Below are 6736 nucleotides of genomic sequence, written 5' to 3'. Positions count from 1 at the left end.
GGTCTTTTGCTGTTCCTTAGCAGAGAAGAGAACAAAGTTCAAATTATGACAGAATTGCCTTAGTGGGCTGCAGTAATTAGGCCACTTATTTTGCAAAAATCCAAATGAAATGGAAAATGTGGTGCTAATGAAAATGTTGGGACTGGGTTGTTTGTTCGTTTTTTTACTTTATTAAATCCAGCTCTCCTCCTTCATCGAGTTTGGGAATAGCCAGGCCCCAGCACAGCTCCCCAATGCAGCAGCTGCCATTATGATCACAGCCTGTGATACAAAAAAATCAGAGTGGGGAAACCACTGGTGTGGCTGGGGGTAGAGAAAGAGGAGGTATCCTTCAGTTAAGTGTTCATTTGAAAAATGGCCTTCATAAGACTCTGGCTGCAGCTGTGGCTGCCTCAGCCTCTGTCCCAGGAGATGAATCCCAGGCCACCCCAAGGCTCCCAGAGAGCTTCCTGGATGCACTTTGGTATCATCTCTGGCTGCATCTTGCCATGGTCAGGGCTTGCAAGGCCTGGCCAATTTGGAGTGGATAGATGCCCTGAGGTCCCTTTCTGAGCAAGGATTCCAGGAGTCCTTAGCCCTATGAAAGCCTCCCTCCAAATCAGCTCAATGGGTCCTGATGGTGGCTTCTGCCACAGTGACATAGAATACTAAAGAAAGAGACAGAGGGGACCTGAAGCCATTTAGTACACTCCTTCCTTTTTCAGATGAAGAAACTGAGGCCCAGAGAAATGACGTGGCTTTATCCAAAGTTACACAGGGAGTAAGTGGCAAAGTTAAGGTTTGAACCAAAGTCTTACAATTCTGAATATATCCTGCCTTTTTCATTCAGACCAAATCAATTCAATACACTTTTGATTAAATATTTGATGTTTGCAAGGCACTGTTGTTAGGGTCCAAATGGACAACCACCCAAGGAGCACATGGGGACAATGCAATCCAAGCAAAGGGAAGTCTTTATTTCTAGTGCGCACTAGGGGAGCTCAGCAAGAGAGTTGGGGGGGGGGGGGCATAGTCAGAGTAAAGATTATATACATTTGAGATTCCAGGCTGGTGCTCAGGAGGTGGCGGGAAACTCAGGGGGTGGCGGGTGTTGGCAGACTCAGGGGCACCCTGTAGTTCTGAAGTGGAACTTCTATAGCCTTTGTAGTTAGTGGTTTTTGGCTGTCTCCCCAAGCATGTAGGGTTTTTATGCTACATTTGGGAGCCTAATGAACACCCTATTGTTAGTGACCATGGATTTCCCTAAGACATCCTGACCTGTTAGGAACCTTGAGTTTCTCGGAGCCATCCTGATTGGGGAGTCCCTAGCTTGTGTTTGCTTGTGGTTGATTAGTTTCTGTGTCATAACTTTGGGGTTCTGCACTGTGCTAGATTCTAAGGCTATGAAGTCAGAAAGTAAAACAGTCCCTAAATTCAAGAAGCTAGGATCATACCTGAGAGATAGAACAAGGAAGCGTGACAATAAAAGTGATCATTTGTGGAGAGGAGAAAAGCATTATCATTGATGGAAATCCTTAGGATAAGAGAAAGCACATCACCTCTTGTAGGAAGCCAAGAATTTTTTTTAAACCCTTACCTTCTGGATACCTGGAAAATGGCAGCATAGAAGCAGCAAGGCTCCAGACCTCCGTAAAAGCCCTTCACCATCAATCAAGGGCAAAGGGCTCCGAAGGAACAGAAAACTAAATCTGACAACACAGCAGAGCTGGGGGATCCTCCAGCTGAACCCAACTTAAAAGGTATGCAGAAAAAAAGAGAAAAAAAAAACCTGAATTCTCAGAACTCTCCAGCAGGCAGGGAAAGAAAGGAGGAAGATCCCAGATCCCCTCCTCCACCTAATGTGCTGAATCTCCATCGGATCCTGGAATCTCTGGGTAGGTTGGGATGCTAGTCTGAGGGAGGGCCTCACTGGCACAGCTGTGCCAAACTCAAGGTTCTGATCACAGACGGCAGGGAGGCTGCTGGGGGAGAAACCCAGAGAGGATAAACATACCCTCCCATCTTGTGCTGCCCCCCTCCTTCTCTCCAGTTTTTTACCTCAGGCTACTCAGAGCTGTGCAGATCAATCCCACTTGACTTAATCCTATCAATATAGCAGACCAGAAGTCTTCAGAGGGCAGGGAAGCTCCAACACCTCTCCCCCACAGACTATAGGGAAAATAGCCGAATTCACTTCTTTAGCTTTTACCACCAGCTGGGGAAAATCTGGCTTCAGGTCCCACTAACCTAATTAATCAACAAAACAGAGAAGAAGTCTTCCCAAGGATGAATAGTCCAAACCCACAGATTCAAAAAAAATGATCAGAGGACCAAGATTACAGCCAATTACAGGGGAGAAAGAAGGAAAAATATGAGTAAACAAAAGAAAAAGAAAAAAGAAACTTCTATCCAGAAATTGAACAAAGAGCAAATAGATCAGAAGAAGACAAAGGAACACCAAGAAAAAACATAGAAACTTCAGTGAAATGGACACAGGCTTTGGAAGAACTTAAAATTCAATTAACTCAACTCAAAATTCAAATAACTCAAGAACTCAGAAAACAATCAACAGAGGCTCAAGACAATTGGGAAAAGGAAATACATGATCTAAAACAAGAAAATAATGTCTTAAAAGCCCAAATTGACCAGCTGAAAAATGAAGCAAATCAAAAATGAAAGATGATCTACAAAGAAAAGCAGACCAGAAGGATAAGAATGAGCAAAAAGCCAAGGATGAAATTCAGTCTTTAAAAATTAAGAGTTCAACAACTAGAGGTAAATGACTTCACGAGGCAGCAAGAATATATAAAACAAAATTTAAAAAATGAAAAATTTGAGGAAAATATGAAACACCTCATTGACACAACCACAGATCTGGAAAACAGATCTTGAAGAGACAATTTAGGAATTATTGGTCTGCTGGAACATCATGACAAAAATAAAAGTTTGGACATCATCCTACAGGAAATTATACAAGAGAACTGTCCTGACATTCTTGAACAAGGGAGAAAAGTGGAAATTGAAAGAATCCACAGATCACCTCCTACATTTAATCCACAACTGACGACTTCCAGGAATATTATAGCCAAATTCAAAATCTATCAGACCAAGGAAAAAATATTACAAGCTGCTAAGAAGTCATTCAGATACCAGGGAACCACACTTAGGATAATATATGATCTGGCTGCATCTACATTGAAGGACCAGAAGGCATGGAATATAATATTGCAGTAAGCAAGAGAAGTAGGTCTACTACCAAGAATTAACTATCCAGAAAAACTGACTATATTATTTCAGGGGAAAGTATGGTCATTCAACAAAATCAAAGACTTCCAAGCATTCATAAAGAAAAAACTGGACTCAAAGAGAGAGTTTGCTGCTCAAACACAGGACTCAAGAGCATCACCATAAGGTAATTAAGAGAGTGGGAAAACAAAAAACAAAAAATCTTTTCTTTAAGGGACCCAATAAGCTCAATTGACTTATATCCTTATAAGAAAAGAAGATATTGGTAACTCTTAAAAATTGTTATTATCAACAGGTAGATAGAAGAAGTATAAGTAGAGGGAACAGGGACAAACTGTATAGGATGAAAAGTCAAGATATATGTATGTATACATATATATAAAACTAGAGGTAAAAAAGGAGATATATTAAGAGAAATGGGAAAACAGACAAAATGGAGTAAATTTATATTTCATAAAGAAGCACATGGGGAGAAGACCAATACAGTGGAAGAGTAAAGAGGGTGGAGAAAGGAAATACTTAATTCTTAAGTGCATTGAAATTAACTTAAAGAGGGAAGAACAATCAGATCCATTGGGGAAGAGAATTGATTAGTGCCCTATAGAAAAGTAGAAGGGGGAGCAGCTGGGTAGCTCAGTGGATTTGAGAGCCAGGCCTAGAGATAGGAGGTCCTAGGTTCAAATCTGGCCTCAGCCACTTCCCAACTGTGTGGCCCTGGGCAAGTCACTTAACTCCCATTGCCTAGCCCTTACCCCTCTTCTGCCTTAGAGCCAATACACAGTATTGGCTCCAAGACAGAAGGTAAGGTTTTAAAAAAAAAGTAGAAGGGTAACAAATGGACTGGTGGGTAGGGAAGCAATACTAGGGAGGGAGAGGGTGGGGGTGGTGTAGCTTTAAAAGTGAGGTCCACAGCTCATTTATGTAGCATTATTCTATTTTAATACATCTCTGTTATGTAGTATTACTCTATTTTTTCAATCACATACCTTTGTATCTAATAAAAGGAAAGACCATGGACAGATAATATAGACATCAAAAAATAAAGTACTCATAATGTGACCAAAAAAATGAACTCTTACCTTCCATCTTAGAATCACTACTGTGTATTGGTACAGTAAAGGCTAGGCAATGAGGGTTAAGTGACTTGCCCAGGATCACACAGCTAGGAAGTGTCTAAGGCCATAGTTGAACCTAGGACCTCCCATCTCTAGACCTGGCTTTCTATCCACTAAGCCACCCACCCAGTCCCCTAAGAATTTTTTTAAGCAGTTGCATTGAATGAATGAATGAATGAATGAATGAATGAATGAATTTGAGCTCTCAGAAGCTGAAGACTATATATATATTGTGCACATAGCACAATGCCTGGCACAAAACAAAACTCTTATAAATGCTTGTTGCTTCTGTCATTGATTGAGCATACCCCAAGATCTCATAATGTAGACCCTTTTTGTTAATTATAAGTAAAATAGTATCCGGGCTTTCCCTGATGCATCCACTTGTGTAATATCCCTAAATAATTTTCCTGCCTCTAGTTTAAACCCTTCAGTGATGATTAGCCTACTACCTCCTAAGGCTGTCCATTCCACCCTTGCCTATCTCTAATTGTTAAAATTCCCATAATACAAGAGCCTAAAATCTGATTGTTTCTGGCTTCCACTAATTATTCTTTGTTCTGCCCTCTGAAGTCAAGGATGACTTGATATCCTGAAGTCAAACAGAAAAAGTCTAATCTCTATTACACATGACCAGCCTTCAGTATATCAAGTCACCTAGAATTGGAAGCACAGGCAAGTGCCTAGGGCAGGGCACGATGGGATCAATGGTAGCGATATGGCTTTGAGTTAGACTGAAATATTTCCCTGCCCAATGTAAAGGTCCTAATACTGAGCCTTAAGTCTTACCTACAACAGATTTTACCCTTTATGCCCAAATCATGAACCCACTTTGAACTTAGCTTGATATATGGTGTGAGATGCTGATCTTTGCAGAGTTTCTGCCAGACTACTTCTATATTTACACAGCAACTCATTTTGTGGTGGCAAAGAACTAGAAATGTCCATCAATCAGGTAATGACTGAACAAGTCATCATACATGAACAAAATGGAACACTATTGTGATGAAGAAATGATGGAGGCTATTGTTTCAGGAAAGCTACGGAAAATTTGTATAAACAGTGAAGTGGGAAAAAAAAACAGGAAAAAATTGTATGCTAACAGGAATATTGTAAAGATAATGAACTGTGAAAGACTTAGTAACTGATCATCACAATAATCAGCCACTAGAGGATTCATGATGAAAAAGATTATCCACTTCCAGATAGAGAAATTATAGACTCGGAATGCAGAATAAAGCATATTTTCTCTCCTTTTCTGGTTGTTGTTTTTTTAATAGGGAATATGTCATATAAGTCTTCCGAACCCTTATCATTTCTTCATCACAATAGTATTTCATTTTATTCATAAATGATTTGTTTATTCATTCCCCAATAGATGGGAATTCCTTTAATTTCCCATTCTTTGCCACCTCAAAAAGAGCTGCTGTAAAAATGAAAAGTAGTCTGGCAGAAACTCAGCAGAGACCAGCATCACACACAATGCAGACATCTGTTTTGCATAATTTCATATTCGTAATGGGATTTGTATTTCATGCCTTCTTAATGGGTGAGGCAAAGGAGATTTGGACCTGAAAATAAAATAGAATTGACATTTTTTAAAAAGTGATCTTGAAAAGTATTCTGTCTCAGGCTGAACAGTACCTTAAGTATCTAACCTAATATAGAACTAAAATTTGCTCAGTATACTTTGGTCCCAAAGATTCTCCTGGACCACTTAAGTTCCAGGTCATAACTCTAATTTCCTGATCTACTTTCCAACCCTACCCTAACTCCTTTGTACAGATTTATGATCTTATTCCACTGGCATTAAATCTAGATTAAGCACAATGGTTATTTGTAAACCATTTAGCACAATGCCTGGTACATAGCTGACATTCAATAAATGCTTATTTCCTTTCCTTGATTCGTCCTACAATTCCAACCTCAGACTCAGCTGAATAATTATGTGAGCAGATTTCTTTTTAATCTCTTTTTGATTCTTTAAAAAAATAACCTTTACCTTCTGTCTTAGTTGATTCTAATCTTAGTCTTGATTCTAAAAGAGAAGAATTGTTAGGGCTAGCTAACTAGGATTAAGTGACTTGCCCAGGATCACACAGCTAGGAAATCTGAGGTCAAATTTGAATACAGGACTTCACAACAACTCTCATTCTTGCTACTTGCCTATTTTTCATGTCCCAAAAAAAAAAAACAAAATCTATAACAAACATGTATAGACAAGCAAAATAAAATCCTATATTAATCATGTTTAAAAGATACATATCTGGGAACTTTTGTATTTCATCATTGCAGATAAAAGAAATTTTATAAATTTCTTTTAAAATTAAATAAAAGAAGAAGGAGGGGGAGGAGGAGGAGGGAATAGGAGAAGAAGGAAGAAGAAGAAGGAAGAA

This window comes from Gracilinanus agilis, chromosome 6 (assembly GCF_016433145.1).
Source record: "Gracilinanus agilis isolate LMUSP501 chromosome 6, AgileGrace, whole genome shotgun sequence".
In the NCBI taxonomy this organism is placed as follows: domain Eukaryota; kingdom Metazoa; phylum Chordata; class Mammalia; order Didelphimorphia; family Didelphidae; genus Gracilinanus; species Gracilinanus agilis.
This window is presented reverse-complemented; position numbering follows the sequence as displayed.